Below are 26,448 nucleotides of genomic sequence, written 5' to 3'. Positions count from 1 at the left end.
CCGGTCTAGGAAAGGCAACCCAGCTAAATGAAGGCTGTTAGCAAGGGCAGGCATATTATCTCTGCCTGTTTGAGAGCCCACTGAGGTCGAACAAAATCTTTTCATTAGCTGCAGCACAGTCTTTTTTTTTTTTTTTTACACTTCATTTGAATGATCTGTTTAGGATTAAGCGTTTCTTGAAAAACACACTGTTTTTACTCCTGGAGCATTTTCCATTCCATGGGACTTGGCAAGGCTTTAATTCAGCAAAATGCTGAATGATCTTTGTCATGTTTAACGTGAAGTGTAACTGAAGCACCCTGTACCCTGCAGTAGTGCTCTCTGCACCTCTGTTTTGTAAGGGATCTGTGAAAAATCAACAGAAAAAATAAGCAAGCTATTTTAAGCAGGCTTAAATTCAGTACAAATAGCTCCTCTTCTTTACTGGAAAACTTTTAAAGGAGCCAAAAAAAAAAAACCAAACAAAAAAGAATTCAAACCCACTGTGCTTCAACAGCAAAATCATCTAAAAAATTAGCTTAATCCTTTTAGGACCAGCAATCTGGGCAGATAACTAAAGCGATGGATAATAAAATAGCCAAGCAATAAAATAGAGCCAGTTAATGGATCAGCATGCTGTTGATGGTATATAAACAATGCTAAAAGAACAGGAAATTATTAAAGCAGAAGGCACTACTTCATTTACTATTCAGCTGGGATTGCTGCTAAGGAAGTCACTAATGCACACTCATAATGAATACTAGAAGTGAGCACAGGCAGAGACTTGCCTGTTACCCAAATGAGGATGACTAGCGCTGAATGTTTCTCTTACTAATCTTTTTTAGAGCCTGAACTTCACTTCCAGAAAGACAAGATTATTTGGGAGGTTCCGTTTTCACACTTAATTGCAGAATCAGACACGTGGAGCTCTTCCAGGAGCTCCCTGGGTTTGGGTTTCTTCTGAGGAGAAAGAACATCAAAGAGTAATAATGCCCAAAGCACCTGCTCCCAACTTGGTTTGCCGACCTCCAGTTGTGTGTTGGACTGGGAATTTCCTTCTCTTTTCTAGAAGGTAGAAAAGAAAAGGGGGAAAAAAAAAAACAAAAAAAACAACTAGCCCAGAGTAGTATCCTGATATGTTTAGGATTTTTTTCACTGGCCTCTGCCAGATCAGGAAAGGCTTCAGAGTATGAGAGACAGCACTAAGAGAGCAGATCAGAAAGGGAAGTACCAAACCAGTGGGTGCAGGATGGGGTCCCTGTCATGGCCAGGTACAGTGTGACCCCCCTGCCCCTTCTGACAGAAACCACTCACAAACCCAGGTGTGAGTGCTTTCCCACTTCTCCTGTCTCAGGAGTCTCAGGTGAAGAGGCAGCTGCCCCATGCCAGCTGATTGGGAAACGTTAGGCGTGAGGTGTGTCTTCCAAAAGGTCTGAATCAGGACTGCAGAGCTCAAATCAGATGCCTAAATTAAGGAGGTGGTCTCAGATTATTAACTTAATTCTAAAGTGCCCAAAAATGTTGGAATGAGACATTCAAATAATGCTACCGAGGAGCACCCAGGTAGGATGGGCTGCTATCACAGGTGAACCCAACAGGGTTAGTAACCAACTGGAAGCTGTGGCTTCTACAGAGAAAAGGCAGATTCAAGACAAACGAAGGGACATGAAACAAAGGGAAATCCTGACCGTACTTTGCCCCCCCCCCCCACCATCTTCCATTTTTCCCCCTTCCTCTCCTCCCGCTCCATCTCTTGTCTTCCCGTCCCCTTGCAAGAACCCAAAATGGCGCTGGTCTCGTTCCAACTACAGATCATTTGTCAAAGATTTGTCTCCTCCCTCTCTGTATGAGCTAATGCTCCCCAGCAAGCTTTCTGGGGTGATGACTCAGTGGCACAAAGAACTGACAGATTAGATGTGGTGTTTCTTTTCTTCTGCTTTTTTTTTTATTTTATTTTTTAAGCATGGCAGTCTCCCCCATCCATAATCAAACATACTCCAAGGATAACGTCCACAAAACCTGCAGCTTCCAGTGAAAGCCTTTATATTTTTTTTTGTGTGTTCTTTTTTTGGTACCAGGCATTGCTGGATGTTTACTCAGTGACATACTGTGTTAAAAGTTGCAACATTCATCTTTAAACATTAATTATCAAGGCATGATTGCTTCAAAAATCCACCGCCCGAGGCCAGGGCCTAGGAAGTGGAAAATGTAATTTCAGAAAGAGATGAGAACAAATGCTGAGCTTTTTAATTGCAGGTTAGTACCAATGACTAACAGTAAAGCAAAAATGGTGTGGATGTATTTGTTGTTCTGAATGCTGAATTCAAAACTTAGCAGGGAGTTCCCAGGGGTTTGGTTTTTTTCCCCCCATTCTTCTTTTTGTAAAAGTGAGAGACGGTGGTGAATTCTGGAGAGGTGCAGAAAGTACATTTCTAAAAATTGAGTTAAAATCATTTCCTACATTGGAAGAAAGAAGGAAAGACGGAAAAGACGGAAAAGACGGAAAAGACAGAAAGAAAGACAGAAAGACAGAAAGAAAGAAAGAAAGAGAAAGAGAGAAAGAGAGAAAGAAGGAAGGAAGGAAGGAAGGAAAAGGCTAAATGAGGTACACAAAATCAGGCAATAGTTGCAATGGTTGTGGACAGTAGCTCATTTGGAGCTTCATTTCAGGAGGAAGGCTGCAGTGATTCTCAGCATCCGTCTCCATCTCCCTCATTCCTACTGGAATCTACCTGGAATTACCAACAGTGTAGCTACGGATCAGACCTGTTTCATCACGTGTAGCAACACAAGATTAAATGCTGCTGTGACTCAATGTTGCCGTATCAGGTGTCCCAGCCTGAAGCCAACAGAACCGATCGCAATAGCAATGGCATCTTTATCTCCACCTTTCTGGCCTTGCTGCTGGCAGACTGGGGACACCTCTGCGTGAGCACCTTTGCAGGGCATCAGAGGCACTTATTTTTCCACAAGGGTAGAGAACTTGCTCATTCTAGCCCCTCATTGCCCTCCAGAGTTGGCCATGCCTGGGAGCACACAACTAATGGGAGGTTCAACCCACCGTCTGGTGGGCCTGAGGCTGGTTTCTTGTCTGCCCAAAGGAAAGACTATAAGGACAGGATCTGTGATGGTTCTGAAGTTGTAGTTATGCACGAAAGTCCAGAGGCCAAAGAGACTCCACTTTGGGAGACTCATCTTTTCTAATGCTGACACCGGGAACCTCCAGTTCTGCTTCTGGGTGTGCTCAGAAGCACTTCTGACCTCATAGCACCCAACAGCTCGGTGCCTGCCTCCCTAAGGTTCAGAAATGGCATACCACTTCACTACCAGAAGGGCCTGATCCACTAGGTGTATCAAAAACCTGCCTAACCCATCATGTTTCATCCAGAGGAGCAGACAGAAGACAAGAAGATGGTGGTAATGATAGTGCTCGTGTCCCATCTCCTTTCCCCACTTGCTTCTATCCAACAGTTCTCTACTGAAAGCTTCGTCCCTGTGACCTGGGAGATGTGGTTTCAACATGCTCCAAGCTGTTATTTTCTGTGCATGGACTTGGTGGTTGGTTTGGGGATTTTTTCAGGGTAAAGTATGGAGGATACCACCAGGTGTATGCTGCAGGCCAGCAGAGCGGTGCCGCGTCAAAAACATTACAATGCAAGAAAAAAAGCCTGTTGCATGCTCTAGGAAAAGGCTGGGTGAGGGCACAAATTATACTGTTGCCTAACCTGGAATAATGCTGAAGCACCATCCTTGTTGAAGGAAATGCATTTGGCGACTTCCACATCTATCCTGCCTGTCTGGAGCAAACCTTAAAGTCAACTACATGGTTGACGACGCATTTCTCCTTGGGGATACCAATGGATTTGTTTTGGAAGAGAGCTCGGACACAACGACCATGGGTGGTATGAATGACCAGGAAAGCCACCCCTGGAGCAACAGAGGAGTGCACCAAGCTAGTGGTGCACTAGCACACAGCACGTTTAAGCAATAAGGGGATGGGGCCAGTCTTTTTTCAGTGGTGCCCAGGGATAGGACAAGAGGAAATGGGCACAAACTTGAATATAAGAAGTTCCATCTAAACGTGAGGAGGAACTTCTTTACTTTGAGGGTGGTAGAGCCCTGGCAGAGGCTGCCCAGGGAGGCGGTGGAGTCTCCTGCTCTGGAGACATTCAAACCCACCTGGACACGTTCCTGTGCAACCTGCTCTGGGTGGACCTGCTTTGGCAGGGGGTTGGACTAGATGATCTCCAGAGGTCCCTTCCAACCCCACGTGATTCTGTAATAACTGTTCTACTTTGATGGGGCTCATGAGGGTCAGGAGAGGTATCTCTGCTGAACTCACCCTGCTTGGACAAAGCAGCAAGCAGAACATCACAACCAGGTAAAACACCATGCCCTCAATTGGTGGGGTCAAAACAGTAACGACGACATTAATTTTTCTCATTCTTCCTCCCTCTCACACTTTCAAATCACCCAGGTGGGTGCTGGTTTTGTCAGCTGATGCCTGGAAGCATGCAGGAGAAGACCTTTGCACTGTCTCCCATCTCCTTTGCCAGCGAGCCAGTGACCAGTTCTGCTTTAACACAGGTACGACCAGGCGATGGAGAGGGTCTCCTGTGCCTCTGCCCTCTTCAATGTCACTGCTGCTCTACGGAAACCCAGCTGCCACTAGGTTTTCCTGCTCGCCTCAAAGATGATTGTCAAGGACAGCAAATATTAATTAAATTTTAATTAATAAATTGAATACTGTGGGGTTAATTATAGCTATTTACAGGGAGTGTATGGGATTTGAAGGGCCTACCTTCTGGTGTTTTTACACAAAGTGTTGCTTCTTCCTCTAAGCTCTAATTAGCCATTTTCTTGTTTTTTTTTTTTTTTTTTTTTTTTTTTTCTTAATAGCCAAATGATGATTGCTCACTAGCTCCCAGCTTGTTCCTCATCAGCAGTTCTCCAGCACAGCTGCTACAGAAGGGAAGCAGCAGCCCTGCAGTTTGGCTTGTTGATAAAAGTTGATAAAAGATTCTATCAGAAGCGGTGTAAACCAGTAACATAAAAAAAAATTAAAAATAATTTTAAAAAATTAAAATAAATGTAAAAAAAAAAAATTAAAAATGAGGGGCCCATCTCCTAACATTGCCTAGCAAAGGGACTATATTAAAAAAAAAGGACATGGGCAGAAATAAGAAGGAACAACAACATCTGAAGTTGCTGCAAGGTCAAAAATCTCTCTTGTCCTCTTGTCCAGCTGCGTGTTCTGCCTTCCTGCATATGCATAAGGCCAAGAGTCATCCACAGCAGACAAGCACCGGGGAAAAAAAGCAAGCTGTTCCAGCACAAAGTCAACGGCACAACTCGGAAAAATTTCTCCTCTTCTCCTTATTTTCCACCTACACGTTCCCTCCTCAGTGGCAAAACTTAAATGGACTCAATTATCCGTATTTTAAACTGGTTACTTTTGGCCAGTGGGCGTATAGCTATAAAGAGCAAGGGTCCTTTCAGGACACTGTTAAACTAAAGGCACACAGTGAAGGGACTGTGCCCAGATACCAGGAGCCTGTTCCAGCCTGCTTTTCGATTGCACGCCACTAGATGCAAACAAACAGCACAAGAACCAGCACAGAGGAGAAGCTTTGGGAGTCTGGGGGTTATTTTGGATGCCGTTTTGTCGGGGTCTTCTGCAGAAGCTGATCAATGGCCAGCCTGCTGCTTTCCCTCAAGCAGCTTGTCCTGCCTGCTGATGTACCCCACTGAGCCTGCTTTTGGCTCCAGCTGAGGTGAGATGGGGTGAAGAAAAGAGGGGAAAAGGATTTATTTTTTAATTTTTGGGTTTTGGGTTTTTTTTTTTGGTAAACAAGAGCAATAACGCTAGTGAGGGAAAATGGGGATAGACTGGCCAGCACGGAGAGCAGGATATCCTTAAAACCCAGCATGGATCCCTGTGGTTTCTGAGGTTGGAAAACCATTGCCTAAATTAAGAAAGCTATCTTCCATCTCAAGGAAGGAAACATGAAAACCAGATTCGCTCTGGCAGAAAAGCCTCACTCGTCCAGCTCCTCAAGCCCAGCTGAAAATTTTATCCGCTCTCCTTCGCGGCGAAACGGTTTCACTGCCCAGGGGTGCCGAGCAGAGGGTTCTCCAGCACCAAGGTGTCTCCTCACCCCACGCTTTGGATGAAAGCCTCGGATTACTTACGGTGCCAAAACCCTGCTCCAGGTCTACCTCTCACAGCCACAAGAGATTCCCCCAAAATGGAGAAGATAAAGCACCATCTCGGGCTGCCGGTGCCACCTTCTGGACACACGCACAAGCGTTAGTCACCTTCCCCTGGGGATGGAAGAACACTAAGGAACATCTCTTCATTTCACTCCCCAGTCCTGCTTTTTTTTTTGTTCCCCCCCCCTCCCCTTCTTTCTTTTTTAATCCAGCATCACGTAGCATATGATGCCGGGGAGAAGCCCCAGCAGGGTGGCAGCAGCAGGACCCAAGACAGCTGCGTAGTTCATCCCGCTGTTGTGGAAAAGTATAACGTCCTGCAAGCTTGGAAAAATGCTCCCTTCCCTTTAGCATCTCCTCTTCTCCAAGCATGGGAGAGGGAGAGCCAAGAGAGTGGCACTCGTCTGGAGAGACACCCGTGTGTTTTAGCCGGGAAGAGCAGAGGGATGTGAGGGTTAGAATCATAGAATCACAGACTTGTCTGGGTTGGAAGGGACCTTTCAGATCATCTAGTCCAACCACCAACCTCACTCTGATAAAACCCATCACTAACCCATGTCTCTAAGCACTATGGCAACCCGGCTTTTAAATCCCTCCAGGGATGGGGCCTCAACCCCTTCCCTGGGCAGCCCAGTCCAAGCCTTAAGAACTCTTTCCCTGGAAACATTTTCCCTCATCTCCAACCTGAACCTCCCCTGGAACAACCTGAGGCCTCTTGTCCCATCTCCTGTTCCTTGGGAGAAGAGACCGACCCCCCCTGGCTACACCCTCCTTTCAGGGAGTTGGAGAGAGCCAGAAGGTCTCCCCTCAGCCTCCTTTTCTCCAGGCTCAACACCCCCAGCTCCCTCAGCCTCTCCTCACAAGACTTGTGCTCCAGACCCCTCACCAGCTCCGTTGCCCTTCTCTGGACCTGCTCCAGCCCCTCAAGGTCTTTTTTTGTGGTGAGGGCCCTAAAACTGGACACAGACCTTGAGGTTAACACTAGTGGCACCATCTCAGGGGTTCACAGAGTATTAATTTCAGCAAGACCCAGCCTGCAGAATGGGGTCTGGCTGGTCTTGCTGTCTGATGAGCTTTCATGGCCATGCGTGAATGCAGACATCATGAAGTCTTGTCATTTATGTCAACAGCAGTCATGTTCTCGAAGGGAATTGTCCTCTTTAACATCCAAACCACAAACTGTTGAGCGTGGTTACACCACAGGCATTACTGAGAGCAAGGCTAAGGTTAGAGAGGCCACCTCATTCCGAAAGAATCCGAAATTATATCTCCCGCAGACAAGCAGCTGCAGTTCCACCTATTTCTTCTAAACTGCAGAATGGGACCTGACCGCTGTCTTCCAAGTGGCAAACAGGATGCATACATCTGACACCGCCCCAAAACCGGCTCGCAGGATAAACTCGGGACCAACTTTTAGGGCAGAGATGTCTTCAAGGAGTGGCTTAAAGAGCACAATTAGCAGCGTCAGACCAGGGAAAGCCGTGAGGTTGGAGAGAAACGTCTGCATGGGTAGAAAGCCAAAAGAAGCCAAGATGAAGAGCTACGGGGAGGATGCAGAAGGCAGGCAGCAATCAGAAGTTGCAGGCTGCAGGGCTCCTCGCTGAAGACTTGTTCTTCTGTCCCAAAATAAGATGGAGCTTAAGAAACGTGGAGTTTGACACTGCAAAACGCTTGCAGCAGCTGTAACCCTGCAGCATCTAAACCAAAGGGCCCCAATTTAGTGGCAGGTTTTTTAGGATTACCGTAACATAAGATGGTGGCAATAGAGGCAATGGGTCATATGAAGTGGACAGATAATGAAATGTGGTCCACGATGGGAACTTAAATGATCTAAATGAGCTAAATATGCTGTACTTCTGTGCTGTAAATGCCACTTGTTTCCATTTCAGAGATGGGGGCTCAGCAGTGATGTGGAATCAGGCTGAAGAACCCATGAGGCAAACGTACAGCAGCGGTAGGGGAATGTATTCAGTTCAGAAACATAAGGTACTTGAAATATTTTTCCATTACATTTATTTTAAATCTCTCAAGCCTTGCTGTAATACGTGCCTAGCATAATGATAAATCCCAACTGTGTGGTGATTAAAGCTCCATCGCAGCTTTGATATTGCTGTGTTGCTGTTATGCCACGCAGTTTCAGACCTTGACCTGTCTAGGTCATCACTTTTTACTCGAGTTTACTTGCTGCACAGCTGGCCCAAATATATGTCCTGCTACTGCTTCTTTGTGCAATGGCTTCACTGGATTTCTTTTCATGTAGATTTATTTCAAATAGCAACAGGGTATCTTCCACAATAGTGTATCAGAGTAACAGATGATAACAGCAGTTATATCAAAGTATATAATCAAAGTATATAATTCCTACTGCTGTTAAGTCTCAGTTCTCATAGCTCTCCAGGAAGGACACGGACATCTCCTGTCTGAAGGAAGTTCCAGCAGGATCTGAGCTTCTGAGCCCTGCGGAAAGGGATTCATAGACCCGCTTCTCTCTAGCACTGGCACTTGACAGTGTTGTGTGCTTTATGACAAAGGTGGTCAGAGAAGCATTTTTACTCTCTTCAGCGAAGGAAACAGCAAGATCTCTATTTATAAATTTTATCATTTCCGGCCTGTGTTGATTTTAAAAGCATCTTTAGCATGCAAGCAGCTGTTTAATGCATTTTGACCCCAAAACAGGGCATTTGCATTAGTATTCCCACTAGAACGTTTGTCCTTTCGTGTCCATGCATTAAGGCCCTGTTTAAAATCTGTCCATGTCCCTAATCTCTCTGGGGAGCTTTCCCTGAATATTCAATGCTAGTCCACAGTCTGTAACAAAAGAGGGAGAGAAAAAAAAAAAAAAAAAAAAGAGACAGAGACCAGTGTTTATGTATAAAGTCCAACAGCCTTTTCACGTAAAAAACCATACGCACACACAAAAGCACCTCAACTACAGAGCCTGGCATTTCCACAGCAAAGATCTGACAGTGTGTGCAGTTTTTCAAGTTAACTAACTTACAATGAGGGCATAAGGCATCCGAGCTCCAGATGCACTCATTCAGGCAGCCGGAGCCATAAATAAAATAGAAAAGAATGCTCCGACTCTACCATGGGTTTTACAGAGATGCGTTGAAGGTTTAGCAGATGGGTTTTGCTGTCTCAGCTTTTACCTGTGTAGCAAAGTAAATGCATAAAGCTGCTTCAATTTCAAACCTTTGCATTTGCTCCTACACGCTCCTGTGAAGATACGGCTAATTTAAACAGCGAGCAAAATCTTACCCTCCCCAGGGAAACTGATGGCAAAAGTCCCACTGGCTCCAGCAGGAGTGTTGCTCAACAGAAATGCAATTGGCTGAACCTGACTAGCAGCATAACCGATATTTGTAATCAAATTTGTATTCCTTCATCTACAAATTTGCCACCCTAACGCGCTGCCACTGGTGCTGCTGTCGCCCCGTGGTTCTGGTGGAAAAGCAAAACCAGCCACACAGGGGCTGCCGCCGAAACCGGGCAGCCTCAGCCCATGCTGAGAAGCAGCTCTCTTCCACGGCGGGGTAAGAAATCCTCTCTCGAATGAAGATGACACATCAAAACATTTTGTTGTACTGTTAAATTTGTTTTCCTCAATCTACCTTCTGCTCTTAACACAGTTCTAATGAAGCAGAAAGCCGGAATCCTGGACTTGAAAGACAGCGTGTCAGGCAGCAGAAATTTCTGATTTTCAAAAAGTTTGCCAGTTGAAAAATAAGGGTTTTTTTTTTTTTCACACAGAGACTTCATCATCCTCATCATTCAATGCAGCTTTCATAAACATCTGAGTATTCTTTTTGAGGCCAGTCTGCTGTTTGGGCAGATGGCACGAAAATTTTACAGTCCATTTCATCCCTAATGCCTACAGTTAATGGTAACTGTTAATAATTGGGATACACACACATGGATACATATACAAACACATATGCATATGCAGACATGCTAAGGGAAAAACCATTTCTGAGCTGTTCTGGTATAGGAATTATATTGGCAAAGGCAAATTCCTAAGCTTAACACATACTAGAAGTACATCTCCAAAACCGTGTATTTGGCTGACTTTAGGAAAAATTGTGTACCGTGGACACTAAGCAACACCTCCTAGTTTAGTATTTCTGGAAAATCCTTTCCTCTGTGTCTCTCTTAAGCCTTACCAAAATACATCTGCTCACTTGTAGCACTTAGTTTTAAAATATAACCATTTGGGTGGCCACATTCAGTTTTGTTTCTGTGGATGGGCACTATTTGCCACACTTGGCTCTGATCTGCAGGTTTCGGATCCTCTTGCCAGAAACACATGCAGCAATTTAAAGGTATGTTTGACTCATTCCATTTCATAACCAGGGAATAATTTTTTCCTCTCTAGATTCTGGATTTAAAACTGAAATTCCCATCATTGAGGATGGGGGAGATGACAGGGAGAGGAACACCCAGCCTGAGACTCCCCAGGACCAAAGCCTGCATCAGGAGTAAGTAACGGGGCAACTCCAGGGATGGGAGGCAGAAGAGGGAACAGTCAGCAAGGGAGCTGCAGAACTAATGTCTTCCCATGGTTGGGTATGGCCTTCCAGAGCCCACCTTAAGATGCAACAGCTCTTGCAGCCTGGGCTCTGCTCGTCTTTCTCAGTACCTTGGCTCCATCCCTCCCCAAAGTCTCCATCCCTGCCTGCTCTCAGGAGCATCCTCCTAATGCACCCCAGCTTCCAGTCAAGGCAGGGAAAGACGGAGGAGGAAGAAGAGAATAAACATATTTGAGGACCGATGACTCAGGCTAACTAGGGAATGCGCTCAAAGCAAGTTTGTTTCGTCAATGGCAGCGCTCTGCTGTTTGCTTTACCCCTTTTAGGCTGGGTCATCCCAGTTCTTTTTCTCCATGTAATGGTGACACAACTAAGTGACCAGGAAGAAGTTGCCTCACCTATCATAAAAGCCCGGAATGCAGTCATCACAGAAGGCTACTTTTCGAGACAAAGCCCTGAACTCCACTTTTAAGAATGTGCTGGGCTGTAATTTATTAACAAACTCCTGTTTTATAAGCCGCAAATCAAGACACAGCTCCCTTCAGCGCTCGGGCCGGCCTTATGAATCATGAGCCCTGCAGTGCATTGCCATGAGACTTGGCTTTAGAAATAAAATTGTTTGTTCAACAGCAGAACACCCCAGTTCAGCCTTCTCTTTCCGCAACTGCTGCTCAGTCTCAAACCAGAGTGAAGCAGATCTGGAATTACACATGCACTTAAGGTCCTCTTAGTATCTACCAGATTCGGTATAAAAGCATCATGGTGAGTTTCTAAGTCTGACATCTGCTTAATTAGGCAACATTTTCAATATCTGGCTACTCTGCAAAACTTGGCAGCTAAGTAAAACAGGTCTAGCATAGAGACAGTCACGTGATTTTTTATTTTATTTTGGGAGGGGGAGGAACGGGGGGTGAGTGCTAGAGGTTTCCCAGATATCCCTTCTTTCAAAGCAGGAAAAAAAACAATGGCCAGCTCTGTACCAAACCACAGGTCAATAGATTTCAATGGTCCAAGGTTAAAATTGGCCTCCAGCTAGCTGCACAGACTTATCCCACAGGTATTAAACAGGAAACTTTAAAAATAGTTAGTTATGTGACTTGTTCTTGTAAAAGGATTTTTATCATGTATGTGAAGACTAGAAGCTTTCCTCCTTTGAAATGTTTGTGTTTGACACTTCCTCTGTAGCACAGCAAGTCTGTGTTTTTCTCTCTTGCAGGGGCCGTGGGCTGAGTTTTGTTTTGCTATTTTGTCCTTTTTTTTCTTTCACAAATCAAGCTGTCAGCAGCATGGGAAGTAAATCTGTAACTGGGACACGTAAGAGCTCTGTTCTGAGACTGCATCGCTGCCCCCAGTAAAGTCACCCTTGGAAACAAGAGCACTTGAGAGTATCTTAGCACACAGCGAAAGGCTTTTTAGCTGAAAAGGAAAAACATAATTCAAGTAAAAAACCCCAGAGATTAGAGATGCTAAAAGTATGCGGTCTCTGCTGAGCTTCCTGCTACTGCAGGCCACAACCTCTAAAAAGCACTGTGTTTCAATATCCGCTTTGGTGGGGACAACGCTTTTGGGCCGGGAGATAAACCTAGTTTTCTTGGCCTGATATGAAAGCTAAACAATAAAATATGCTCCTCTCCTACTACCACAACCACTCCCAAAGCTAAGGGAGTCCAGCCCAATACCAAAGGGCCCCGCTGAGCACAGCTGGTTGCTACACATATTGCTTTAGCCTGCTATTAACTTCTTCCTCTGCTCCTTACTCACTGCCCCGTGTCACGGCTTAGTAGCTGTACCCTCCACGTGTTGTCCCGCCTCCCATCCCCAGCAGGTCCATCCCATCCGTCCCCAGATGCCACATCTAGCCACCACTTCCCAGGTGGCCCAGTTTACCTAACCTCAAACCTCCCGCTGGGCCCTGGAGCCCATCTCCACCATCAGATGCACCGCGTTAAAGCCAGCCCCGGCTGTGTAATTAGCAGCGCAGCTGCGCGGCCACCAACCTGCCAGTACGCATGTGGCAGACCATTTCTTGGCAACTATTAATCATATATTGCATAAGGAACAGATCCCCTAACGCAGGCTAGCCTCTCCACTCCCGAACCATGGAAAGGACATAAAAGCTTTTTGGCCGCGCGGAGAAGTGAACAAAACGAGTGGTAATTAACTCTCATGACTACAAAGCCTAACAACTTGGGCCCTGGCAAAGGGGATCAGAAGCAGCTGAGCCGAGAAAAGAACTGTAGCAGAACAAGTATTTGCCTGCGAGCAAACGCCGCGGAGTGCTTATTTTAGAATGAATAGTCATGTTGGTTAACTAGAGCTAACTACTGAACAAATAGCTCACGTTACAGCATACCGAGGTACACTAGATGCATCCTTTGATCTGCTGACTGACAGGCCTACTGCAGGGTTCTTTTTTTTTTTTTTTCTTTTCAGAAATCAAAAACCCACCCCAATTTATCCTTCATAGCTGGTTCTGGAGTCTTTTCACGGATTAATAGGAATGAAACTTTATGAAAAAGGAACCTAAAAGCGTCTTACTCGCTGCAGCATGAGATATTTACGTTCAGCGTGAGCCTGCGGTTTGCAAAGAAAGAAAAAGCAACCAAATTAAAACTTGTTCTGTAAATTGACACGTATGTTAACCCCTTATTCACACCTCCGGCAGAACAGGCGGGCTTTGGTGCCTTGCATGCCCATTTCACAGAATCACAGAATGATACAGGGTTGGAAGGGACCTCTGGAGATCATCTAGTCCAACCCCCTGCCAAAGCAGGGCCACCCAGAGCAGGTCCCACAGAAACGTGTCCAGGCGAGTTTGGAATGTCTCCAGAGAAGGAGACTCCACCACCTCCCTGGGCAGCCTATATTTCTGACTTTTTAACACAACTGCAGCCTCTCAGCCCCAGGATTTGGTGCCATACTACGTAGCCTGCCACAGTAGGGTGTGCCAGTTACTTAAAATGCCAGTATGGACAATGAGTATGACTCAAGAAGCAGGGGAAGAGAGCTGGGGTTTTTGGGAATGCTTTTTAAGGTAGCCAAAATTCATCCTGAAAGTTACAAGTAAAATGTGTTCTGATTATCACCACGCACGTAAACACATCTCACCTGGAAATGCACACAAATTGAGGAGTAAGAGTTTATGTTCTACATGCACTGCTTTACACCAATCATAAACCTAAGGGATTTGACAGGGATTAAAGATTCACTTGTCAGCTGCTATGTCCTTTAATAAGCTTCTTAACATATATACTGACAGAAGCAGCGTGTCCCCAATTTAGCAAACCAGGCTCTCTCCATCCAGGTTCCACTGCGGCTCTGGAGGCCTGGAAAAAGTATTAAATGCAGTGAGTCTTCCGCCCCCTTTAGGGAAATAATCTACTAAATAGATTTTTCTTCAGACCCAGCTTTTGTGGAAAGGATAATAAAAGTATTAACTGAAATTTCTAGGAGCCACACAAAGCGCGTGTGGCTCTTCATGTTCTACGGAGGAGACATTCACCCACCAAATCCCCGTGCTGTGCTCTGCTACGTCCTGTTCTTCTACCTCCTGCTTTAGTTCAGGTCCACAGCAAGCTTTTTTCCTGGAGGATTATTCAGCTTGGTAAGGATGGGCTGCTTGTAAGGCACTGGACAGCAGCTAAGGGTTCTCTGCCCCAGGCAACGCAGCCACTGGCCGTCTAGCCCAGCCAAACCCTCTTAATCCCTGCTTTGCAGTTTCATCTGCAACACGGAGATGAAAAAAATTGTTTCACCTTTACAGCTAAATATTTTTCTACTTTTAAAATAGTACAATCCTAAGGACAGAGGGTCAACCACATACTTAGCCAGAACCAAGCACAAATCACCCTTTGCTTTAATTCTTTCTTAGGATGTCTTGGATAAAAATCACCCCCTAAGAATTTAAACAGGTTTTGTTTTTAACAACACTAATTTTAAAGTCCAAACTAACTGTAAAGCAAACCAGGCAGATTCTCACTTTGGGCCCTTAGGTTTATCTGGTTTCGATCCTCTTGTCTTTCTATGCTCTGGGCGATTCCAGGCAAGTTTCTTGCAGGTCTCTTACACTTGTTTTGTGCCATCTTACACTGGGGGAGCCACGCAAGTAAGGAACTGTAATAACAATGCTAGCTGCTGAGCTTTGACAGGGCACAGCTATTTTTACTGGATTACTTTTCTGGCACAGCCCTTAAAGCACCAAATGATTTGACACCTGTAATTTTATACTTGGAATAACACAAGGTATTCATGCTTCTTTTGTAATGTAAGATAAAAGCAAACACTACATATGTTCTCATTCCAATGCTGCTGTCTGGCAGCTATTTGCCTAAGGAAAAAAAAAAAAAAGAAAAAAGTAAAAAAAGTACTGTTACATTACAGAATATGTGGAAAAGTAAAAGCTATGGAAAAGAAATCATTAAATAGCTAACTTACTTATTCCCCTGCTAGCACTAGACTGCTCCCTGCAGCATGTTTCAGAGTGTTTTGTCCAGTCTGGTTTTACAAGTTTCACGTTACTTTCATTTATATCTTTAATACAGCACTGAGTCCAACGCGGTTTGGTGCTGCTTATTTTCCTTGTCTTTCAACTAGCAGACTCGGTGCTAGACCAGCTGTTCACATAGAGGCGGCTCCAAAACTACTGAAAAAAAAATAAAATCTGGAGTCTTTCCACTGACTTCGACAGGCTTTGGATCAGGCTCGTGAAAAGACGGCGAATACATTTCATGTTAAGACTAAGCAGGTTACAGTCAGCAAAGTATAAAGAGGATTAGCTGTGTACAATCCAAAGGCATATTACTCCCCGTGCTTCTGAAACGACCGGCTAACACTTTCGCTTTCACAGAGAGAAAGGCCCAGATTCATTTCTGATGCACCGCCACTAAGTCAATGCCACCATTCCAGGAACAAAGTTGATGTGGAATCCACCGAGTTAGCCCCGTTAACAACTAGGATCTTCCTAAACTGGAGGTGAGGAAATTTATTTTCTAAAAATGCAAAACCAATAAGCAAATGCTTTCTGCTTTCCAGTCGAACTTTAGGTTCTTTAGGGAGATCCCGATGGAGTATCAGGACAACCACAATGTCTCTCTGCTCTGTCAGGAAAGGATGGACCATCATTCCTCTTCAGAACCTGAAACGGGTTACGCTTGGTTTAAAATACATATACTTAGACCTTCACTTTCTGTCACCAAAACAGATGGGCAGCCCCAAACCTCTAATCTGTGCGTATTTTACAGAGCGCTGATGACTTCAACACCCACCCACTGTGGGTGAGACAAGACTTCGGAGAGCTACGCGTTTTATCAGGAATTATTTCATCAGTGGGGGGATTCATTCTGAACAATAAATTCAAACGAAGATGGCAGCGCGCGCTTATTCTTCCCACCCCTTTCAAAGTTCACAGCAAACCGTGTCAGAGCTAGTGATGTTCTCAGCCACTGAGAATGCTTTAATCAACCAGACTTTTTTTAATTTTTTTCTCTGCTCTCTCTGTTCCCTCCGGACAGGGGACTTCATGGCACTGCTTTGTTGTACGACGTGTACAGTTATAACCTACGCTAAAAGCATGCCATTAATGAACGAACACTGGGGGTGTGTGTCAAGCAGATGAGAATGTTCTTTTGATCTTCTTGTGCTCCAGCACTGTGGCAGACGGAGGCCTCAATTGCTTTATTAGCGCGCTGAAGTCTTCCGTCATTTCTCAAACAATACCCAAGGAATAATCAGAATTTTGCCGCATTTCGATTTTCTGCTCTTCCAGCTCAAATCCAGCTGGATGTTATGCAGTAGGGATAAAAACCTGATGATTTTTTAAAGTTATTTATTAATTTTCCAGAGGGTTGGGAAGAAGACCTCACGTGCTTGACACTCTCAGAGGCAGCCAGCAGAAGCTCCTCAAATTTCTGTTTCATTTCAAAGCAGTTGCCACACAACATGGGAGATGTATTTAGCTTTAGGTACAATTCCAAAACTAGTTCAAGGGAGCAAGACAAGAGATTCAAAGCTTTTTTTGAGGTTAACGTGGAATCAGAATAAGCATGTTTAAAAAGCATAGAGGTTTCTGAACATGAGGATAGCAATGCTTTTTACCCTCCAATATATGCACAGCTGGGCAAAAACAAATAACCCAACTAGTTTGAGGCCACAGATGTATATTAAAGAAAGTTTATATGCAATTGCCAGTAAGAACATGATGTAGAAAATCCTTGATAACCCTTCCAAATATAAAATTATTTTGTGGTGGTATGACAAAAACTGAATGTACTCCAATTTCCCCAGACTGAATGACATAGCTATAAATGCCAATGGGGGGAGAAAAAGAGGCAAAGTAGGGCCTCTCCTCCTCTATTCTGGAAAAGACAGAAATCAAACGACTGCTTCACAGGCAGATCTAACAAGCCACTGCTGCAAAAGTGTGAGGTCAAGTCTCTCAATCTCTTCCTGGCTGCACCTGCAGCACCTCAGGTGTTCCTCTGATCCTTTACCTTCCATCTGTCATTTATTTATTCTCGCTATCCCAGAAGAAGCTGTCTACCTTTCTGCTATTTTTCTTCCAGGCTGGTAAATCACCGTGGCTAATGGAGGGATCCAACACATGCCAGAACCAGAGCAAGGTAAGCAGCAGGATGGCCAAGACTGGGAACTGCCACCTCTCTCTTCTGGCAGTAGCAAACCTGTGAAATTGCCTCCAGGCAATGGAAGCACCATTTTAGTGCAAGGACCCATCATTAGGAGGGGAGGGGGAATCAAAGGGAGAAGCAGAACAAACATTCATCATTTTTCATGGATGAAAATTTTCATTTTCATTCATCGCTGATCATTTTCGCTTTGGAGGAGCGTGGATATAAGGATGCAAACTTGAGGGGTGGGCACCCCGTATGTCTGCAGAGGATTTGAGGGGTAGAAAAAAGGTGGTGTATATGCAGCAGCTGCAGCACACGAAGGAGCCAGGGGATGTTTGATCTCTATGCAAATAACTGTGTAGTTCCCCCATGAAAGCCCAGGGCTGATTGCACAGAGTCTCAGAAGCTGCGAAGCATGTCTACACCAAATCTGCTGTTTTCTGAAGAGTTTTTCTCTTACTCTGCATGGCTGGGCAGCACGGTACACACACACGGAGCTGCTCCTGCCAGACTGCTTCATGTCCTCAAACTGCAGAGCATGCTCGCAGTGCTAATGTCCAGAGTTTCCAGACGTGCAGCAACTGGTTCAGAAGTGTCTGCTCCCTACAGCTACCAGACATCCGGAAAGCCCAGACAAATTTATGAAGTCCTCAAAATCTGCCTAAATGTGATTTCCAGGCGGAAAGAGTAAATGTGTCTGGGAAAAGGAAGCCTGCAACATCCAGAAAGTCCTTCGTTACCTGTAGAAAAATAAACAGAGAACAGAAGCTTGGGTGGGTGGCTGACACACCAAAAGGCTGTGCTGCCATCCAGCGAGACCTGGACAGGCTGGAGAGCTGGGCAGAGAGGAACCTGATGAAATTCAACATGGGCAAGTGTAGGGTGCTGCACCTGGGGAGGAATAACCCATGCCCAACTGGGCTCTCCAGTACAAGAAGGACAGGGAACTGCTGGAGAGGGGACAGCAGAGGGCTACAAAGATGATGAGGGGCCTGGAGCATCTCTCTGATGAGGAAAGGCTGAGGGACTTGGGTCTTTTGAGTCTGGAGAAGAGAAGGCTGAGGGGAGATCTGATCAATGCCTATAAATATTTCAAGGGTAAGTGTCAGGAGGATGGGACTGGTCTTTTTTCAGTGGTGCCCAGGGACAGGACAAGAGGGAACAGGCACAAACTTGAACATCAGAAGTTCCACCTAAACATGAGGAGGAACTTCTTTACTTTGAGGGTGTCAGAGCCCTGGCAGAGGCTGCCCAGGGAGGTGGTGGAGTCTCCTTCTCTGGAGACATTCCAAACCCTCCTGGACACGTTCCTGTGGGACCTCTCTGGGTGGACCTGCTTTGGCAGCGGGTTTGGAGTAGATGATCTCCAGAGGTCCCTTCCAACCCCGTGTGATTCTGTGAACTCCTGATCTTATGAACTGAAGGCAGGGCTGGAGCTTGAATCTCAACTTCTTCATCTCTCTTCTCTACTGATCTGATTTACTGTAACTCCATTTTACAACAGATTTGAGAGGACACGCTTTCACGTAAGGGAAATATGAGAGATGTTTTGCAGTTCAGCTTCATAAATGTTCCTGTTACTGTGGCCATCACAAAAGCTGCATAAGGAACTTACTTCAGGTCTAGACACCCAGGAAGAAAATAACTGTAAATGAATAAGAGGCTATGTACTAATGTGAGAATCCACCCTTCTCTCTCCTTTATATGGTGTTTGCTTATAAAGCTAATTACTTACATACCTCACAGAGACGCAATACTTAATTAATATTTGTTAAGTACTTTGAAATTCTGATGGAAGACATCATACTAGCGTGCATTATGACTAATATGGTGTAAAAGTGATGCCAATGGCTTTGCTCAAGCAAAATTCTGAAAGGATATCTATTCAGTTTATCATGTAAAAAGGGGAATGGAGATGAAGGTTGTTTAGGAAAGTGTTTTAAAACTCAGTTATTCGAAAGGAAAAGGGAGAACTGAGGGGGAGAGAAGCTAAAACAGTTTTCAGAGGAATTTACTGTGCAGCGTGCATGAACTCCTGCACAGTAAGAGAGTAGGCACCTACAGGAAAATCCTGGCTCCACTCAAGTACACGGAAAATGTTTCACCAACTTCAGTGAGGTGAAGATTATTAGCTTTTGTCAGAATTTCCAAGAGATGCATCCAGCAGCCCATACGCAGGTTTTGCGACTTTGCACGGTTGCCTGTTTACAGTTTAGGTTCAGGAAATAACCTCATCAAGCCAGGGCATGCTCACCATGTAAAAGTAACTACTCAGCTTCTAACCATCTTTCTACTACATCCCACACTTGGAGTAAATCTTTCCATTCTGGTAATGAATCTGGACCTGAGCTACCTATTCAAGGTGGTGGCAAAACTCCAATTAAATGGAAGCAGTGTGGAGATGACTGTAGATTTTGTAATAAAGATGGGAAGAAAACACCACATGTTCAACAGTAGTGGTAACTCATATATATCCCTGAAGTTCAATTCATTTACTCAAAAGTCTGAGGAATTTGTTGTTAATTGCTGGCTGGTTAAAAAAAAAAGGAAGTAACAGAAATTCAGACAGCATTTTTTTTTTCAGAATTAGTCCTCCATACCTAGCAGGATAAAGATTTGGCAAAACATGCTCCTCACCACTTCTAGGTAAGGCAGAGTTAAAAAGCACATTTTTCAACTGAAAGCTTTGCACCTGGGAGGCTGGAGGGAGAAAGGCTATAAAGAGTAGCAGGTGACAGGCATCAAAACTTGAGAGAAGGTACCTGGGAGCATCTAGTACTAAGAGGAGTCCTTTTACAGCAAGAGTCTACAGCTACTCTAGGTAGGAAACTAAGTGAAAGTGTGCTAGGATACAAGTTTTAATTACTTTTTTTGAAAAAGGATTGAAGTTTGTTATTTGGTGGATAGAAGGCTCTTAGTGAGTTATTATTTGACTTTATCCAAGTGTTGTGTGATGGTTTCCACTCAGTATCTATTAATGTGCTGCTATACAGTACAGGGAATCTCAGAGGTACTATTTATTGTACTTAGAGGTATTATTTATTGTAAGATATCTCTTAAGGTAGGCTTTCCAACTATGCTACATGGAGATATGTTGTACTATAACAAACCAGCACTTCTAAAGCAGCTTTGTGCCTATGCAATTGCCTAGACCAAATGTAATGATAAAGTTACTCACAGCAACTTTCCCTCTGCTATTATGCTGTATCTTTCTAACTGCACGGCAGGCTCTGAAGCATGTAGGCTTTTAGTTTTCTCTCTCAGTGCTGTGCACATCCAGTAAAACCCAAGGATCGTTCCTGGATGCCAGGACTAACTTAGATAGCTGCAGCTCTAATAACCCATATGCAGTTCTCTACTTTCTGTTTAACAGAGGATTTTCATAAACTTCTTGCAGCAGCTCATGCTGTAGCTCTAAGTGCTTACAGTTGCTTTCCAGTCCTAGTGGAATAAGCAACATCATTCTGCCACCTAAATTCAGTAGTCAAAATGGGTTGGTGTATGAGCTACGCCGCACTGCAGCTCTCTGGACCCCAAGGAGAAAATGACAGTAAGGGGTCAAGGCAAAAAATTCAAGCTTAAGGCTCTTACTGACTACCAGTTAAATGCCTGATACTTAAAGTCATTGAAAACAGTGCCATGTCATTTGCTTAGACATATAGGCTGTGTCTCCTTCCTCTGAATACTTATTAGTAATGCATCTACTGGACAACCAGTTCCCTCAAACGTGGCAAATGTTTCTTCAGAGTCTGCCTCTTGCTCTGGCTGGAGATAATGTGGGCAGGCAGCATAGAAGAAAAAACCATTCTGTCTACTGCTTGGCAAGGCTGCCTTCAGGGAAGGCCACTGAAAAAATGCATATAATGTGTTTTGGGGAGGTCTAATTTTGTGGAGAGGCCAAAAGAAAACGATATAGGAGATGAGAATATGCAAGCCAAAGACCCTTACTTAGTGATGTCTGCATCGAGATGACAAGACCTGAAGGACTTTTTAAGACAATACCATTCCTCATTTTATGACTTCAGAAAAACCACAGTGCTGCTAAATAAGGTATTTCATGGCTTATTCTCCTCACTGTGTGTCCATCTACGTTATCCCTGACTTTTTACATGGCTAGTATCTCATACTGGCTTAGACTTTTTTCCTCAGTCTGCTGAAGAGCAGCCCAGCAGCAACCTCTAAAAAACCCCACCTATATGAAGTGCAGCAAAATTGCCTCTAAGTGCATCTAATCAAGCCTAATCACTCTTACCCAGCAGCCTTTCCAGAGTAGGTTCTTGCAATTCTCTAATCTTCTAACTTACAGGTCTGTGCCTGGTTTTAATGTTAACACTACTTTCATGGTTCTCTTATGCCATGACCAGGACACAAATCCCCGGTTCACCGTTAATTTGTGTCTCCAGCAAGACCTGTATTCCTACTACCTGCCAAAGTGAACTCATTAGGCAGTCTAATCACCCTGTATCTACAAATGGCTCTGCATTCTGAGTATCTTCTTACTTTCTCCTACCTCCAAAGTACCCTATATGCATTTCCCAGCCTCAGGTGAATGATTTTTCATGTTACACTCATCTGAACAGCATTCATTTTAATGTATCTTTTCAAGTAGTCCAGATCTAGGTGTATCACCCTGCGTTTACACCTTCAGTTTGTGGTGTTCATCAACACCACACAACCAGTTGTAGAGATTCCTGTAGAGTGCTAAAAGACTGGAAAGCACTGGTTTGAGGTCTTTCAGACTGTTAGACTTCTGTTGGATCAAACTTCCCTAGGGATGTTCCCATTCTTTATGGGTCTTCCTTCTGGGCGAGTTCAATACATCAATTTCTAATTATTTTAACGCTAAACTGATCTCCTAATTACTGCTGGCTATATCTACATCAGGAATAAGTACAGGTCTGTAAATCAAAATAACTGATGCTGAGGGCTGTGTTCCTGCTATGTGGGGTTTGTGCGTGTGGTTCGTTGAAGCTAACTCCTGACTGCTCTCATGGACTTTTCCACCTATGGGTTGTGGAGGGTGTTGAGCATTCTCCTGTGGTCCATCTGGAAACTTCAAGTCAAAGTGCAGTACATGGAGGCGATCTGCTCCAAAAGCACACTCTTAGCTCTAACTCATTTAACATCATCAAAGTGAGCATCATCTACACTAGTGCTGGAGCATAGATCAACACCTGCCAGACAGACCGGGAGATTAGTGCTGCCATTAACGAAGTTAATCCGCATCTGGAGCAGGCACACAGTGATGTGGAAGATTTCTATCTCTTTGTTAGTTAATGGGAGAAGTTTACAAAGCCATTCTTCAAAGCAGATACAGCTACAGATATGAAAAAGGAAAACATTCCCTGTTCACGTGCCTCCAGTTTGACCTAGGAGAGGTCTAATAACATGATGGCAGAGTACATTTTTAGGTAATGGATAATTGGGCTTACAATGTTTATTGTACTGATCAAAGTAATAGCAGGAACGGCTTTTTATTGGGTGTAGGGAGGGGTGAGAAAGCCAGGGAAGGGGCCAAACCCCCCAAATTATCTGCTCTGTATTGAGAACATGCAGAGTACTCCAAGACAGCTCTGGAAACGGGGACGATGTGTTTTAGCTGGTGGTAGGCTGTGCAGTCTCTTAATGAAAATATGTAAATACCAAGAAAAGAAAATTACCCTGCCTTGGGGGAAGAGGAGGGTTTAAATATAACTGTTATTACTGCTGTGCAGTCCTGAAACAAAAATACCCACCACTGCTGCTCCACCAGATGAAAGTATTCTATCACTTAACTAAAGAGACTCTAACTTAGTAGCAGAAAGCAACCCTAAAACAGGCTTGAAAGCAAACGACAGTATAAATAGCCAGTGATGTTTTGTGATGTTTTTAAGTTGCTCTCAGTGGGGAAAAGACTAGAAGCAATGCTGAAATGACAACGGGAACAGTGTTAGTAAAATTGCAAGTTTTCAGGTAGCTTTTCAGAAGAAACTCAAATAGTTTCTATTCATTATGATAGGCCAAGGAGAAAAAAAAAAAAAAGGAAGACTGCATCTTCAAGAGGTTAGCTCCCACACTAGCTGTATGGTCATGTAACTGCTGCTTACTTCCAGAAACTGAGAACAATACAGCCTTTTTCTGCAACCTCCTCAGTTATGCAAAAATCACAGCTCAAAACTGTAGACTGAGTCACTAACACAGTATAGACAAATACAAAAATCCAGCTAAGTCCCTTTCTTCCCTCCCCCTTGCTTGAATATGCAAGCATTTCCAGATCAAGCGTTCATGCACATCACTTGTTGACTTCTGTTTCTCTGGTGCTTGTGCAGTTGGGAGCTGGAGGAGCAGTGAGGTGTCTCCACAAAAGCAGGCTAGAGCTGATGCAGCCTTTAGACCTGCATCTAGAGCTCTCTCCGAATTTGCAGAACCACCACAAGTTGGGTCGCCAGCAAATCCTCCTCGGAGCTGCTCTAAGGGCTGTGCTGCAGACAAGGTAAGGTAGTAGAGGCAAATGAGAGAAACTGCTGGGCAAGAACAATGCTCGCATGGAGCTATGTTGTTTATCAGATAAGTTGCATTCACCTGTGCTGGCTAAACCCTGGCAGGTATAAAAGAAAGGTCAAGTGCCCTTACAGCCACATTTTTAGGGAAGGCATGCTTGGGCCTGTGTCTTTGTGTGAGCTCCAACACTTTAAGGTGCCTTAAGTGTAGTGAAAACAACCCCCAGCATCAGTTCTTCCTCCTGCTCAATTTTATGTTGTGGTCACAGCTGCAAAGGTAAGGATGTTATTTTGCTCTGCTGGCACCGAGTCAAAACCCAGAAGTTTGTGTTAGAAAAGTGGCCTGGCAAGTACTATATTAACAGATATGCAAAGCCTCTGACTTCTGGGGAATAACCAGCTTTGAAGTAAAACACATGCAGCAATAATCCATGCACACTTCATTAATTTCAGAACTGCAACAGCAAAGTGCTACTCAGAAAAAGCTGTAAGATAGTAATGAAGGATTTGGGGTTTATTTTTTTTCTTTTAATCCCAAAAGCTCCTTATCTCCATTCTCCATGTTTTTTCATTCAATTTAGAGTAGTCTAAATTAAAGCACATCTAACAAAAAAATGACACATTAAGTTGACTAACCTCTTAAACCCCCCCCCCCCTTGCTGAGAAGCCTTTCTTCCTCAGGGGAATTAATGCAACAACTTTAAAATTGCTACATAGCTTGTTTAAGATAAATTTTCTTTGCACTCTGTGTTTAATGGAATTTGGCTGATTTGGGATATTTTGACGCCTTAAATTATTACGTTGAGCTAGCAAGGGCAGCAATTCTTGTCAAGTCTGAACTAAGACAAAATGATCTCTCGGCACCAAGCTGCCAGAAAGGCAGTATTTTGTTATCTGTCGACATGCACGCATCTTTCTTTACCACACCCCCGGTCAAGTTTGAAAACCTTCGACACGAGCTACTACATGCTGTGAAACATCAGCCTACTGCTCACATTTGAGTCAAAAAAAAAAGTCAGAACAAAGAATAGGTGCAGTTTAAGACCGCATTTAAGCGCAGCTGTGAGTTGCTGCTGGAAGGGGTGCTCCTGCCCTTTTTCCCTTCCTCTTGCAGCAGTGTGCCATCTCCAGAAAGCCTGGAAAACCAACTTTGTGAAAGCCAGCTGATGCCTACACCTGATAGAAGAGGCAGAGCTGGGCAGTGGAATAGGGCCATCTTGCTGTCACAGCCTGCTATTACTCCAGCCTGAGCTGCTGGCCTAAGGGGGGGAGGCTCATTTTTTTGTTGTTGTTGTTTCAACACTTCAGTTTATGGAAAACTGGCTCTAGAAGAAGCAATCCAGCTCGCTCTTATACCCCATGCCACGTGCTCCTGCTTTAAGGGTTGGTGTAAATCAGAAGCAAGTAATTGAGGCGAATTGAGGGAGGCTGAGGGGGGACCTTATTAATGCTGACAAGTATCTCAAGGGTGGGTTGAAGGAGGAGGGAGCCAGACTCATTTCAGTGGTTGCCAGTGACAGGATGAGGGGCAACAGGCACAAGTTGGAACATAAGAGGTTCCACTCAAATATGAGGAAAAACTTCTTCACAGTAAGGGTGACAGAGCCCTGGAACAGGCTGCCCAGGGAGGTTGTGGAGTCCCTTTCTTTGGAGATTTTTAAGACCCGCCTGGATGCCGTCCTGAGTAACATGCTCTGACAAGCTCTAGGCAATCCTGCTTCAGCAGGACTAGATGATCCCTTCCATGGTCGCTTCCCTATGGTCCCTTCCAACTCCAGAAATTCAGTGAAATTCAGTGAAACCAACCAGACTGGGAGGCAGAAGGAACCAGCCTCACCAATAAACAGGGATGAGGGACACCTTGTCTGGTTTAGATACAGGAATTACCTTAACCTGGAGAGTTTCAATTTTTAGAGAAAGAACCACAGCCATTCCTTTCCCTCACAGTGGCGGAAAGAGCACTAAACATGCTCAAGATGGCTCGGATCGCTTCTCAAGTTGTACTGAACTTGACCAAGTCCATTTGGCTGTAGTTCTTCTTTAATGTGGGGGAGTCGCTGCCACTGACTGCCTTTACGCTCGCCCTACCCCTTTGTGTTTCTGCCCTGAGTGCTGTGGGCCGGGGCCTGCTAATTCACCATGCCTGGGGCTGAGGGGTGCTTCACCGGCTGCGGCCCGCTCTGTGGTTGTGGGGCTGAGGCGATGGCACCCCCCGTCTTCCCCACCTCAAACCCACCGGGCTGGGAGCCAGAGGGGCTCCTTCGGGCAGCATCACCTCTGGAAACAGCACCTGAAGTGGGCAAAACCAGCCTTAGGAGGAGCAGGTCTCCACAGCAGCTGGAGTGTCTTTCTGCTTGGCTTCGTAGCTCGCGAGGTAGCTTTGCCTCGCATCCCGCTTTCTGAAAGGGGGTGAGGTGTATTTAAAGCGCAATTACCATTAGCGAGGTCCCGGTATAATCGCGCTGGGAGATGATGCCTGTGTTAATTACCGCCTTTGCTCATCCTCTTACAGGTCTAAGACTCCTCGCATAGCAGGCCCGGCGGCCACCTGGCCGCACGGCTCCCCTCACCGCCATGCCGCCCGCTTAGTGCCTTCTCTTGTCCCCTCTGTCGCCTTCGTAAGTC

At 44.8% G+C, this 26,448-nt stretch overlaps 1 protein-coding gene across 1 annotated transcript in view; it reads right to left on the bottom strand.

The window, feature by feature from the left end:
- The window catches only part of LOC106890876 (cytochrome c oxidase assembly factor 1 homolog), a 58,596-nt gene that overhangs the window by 31,978 nt on the left and 170 nt on the right, over positions 1–26,448 (bottom strand). The gene's annotated exons all lie outside the window — the stretch shown is intronic.

The sequence above is a fragment of the Calidris pugnax genome, unplaced genomic scaffold (genome assembly GCF_001431845.1).
Source record: "Calidris pugnax isolate Ruff unplaced genomic scaffold, ASM143184v1 scaffold71, whole genome shotgun sequence".
Classification (NCBI taxonomy): Eukaryota; Metazoa; Chordata; class Aves; order Charadriiformes; family Scolopacidae; genus Calidris; species Calidris pugnax.
The sequence above is the reverse complement of the archived record's forward strand: the minus strand, read 5'-3'. Positions and strand labels throughout refer to the sequence as shown.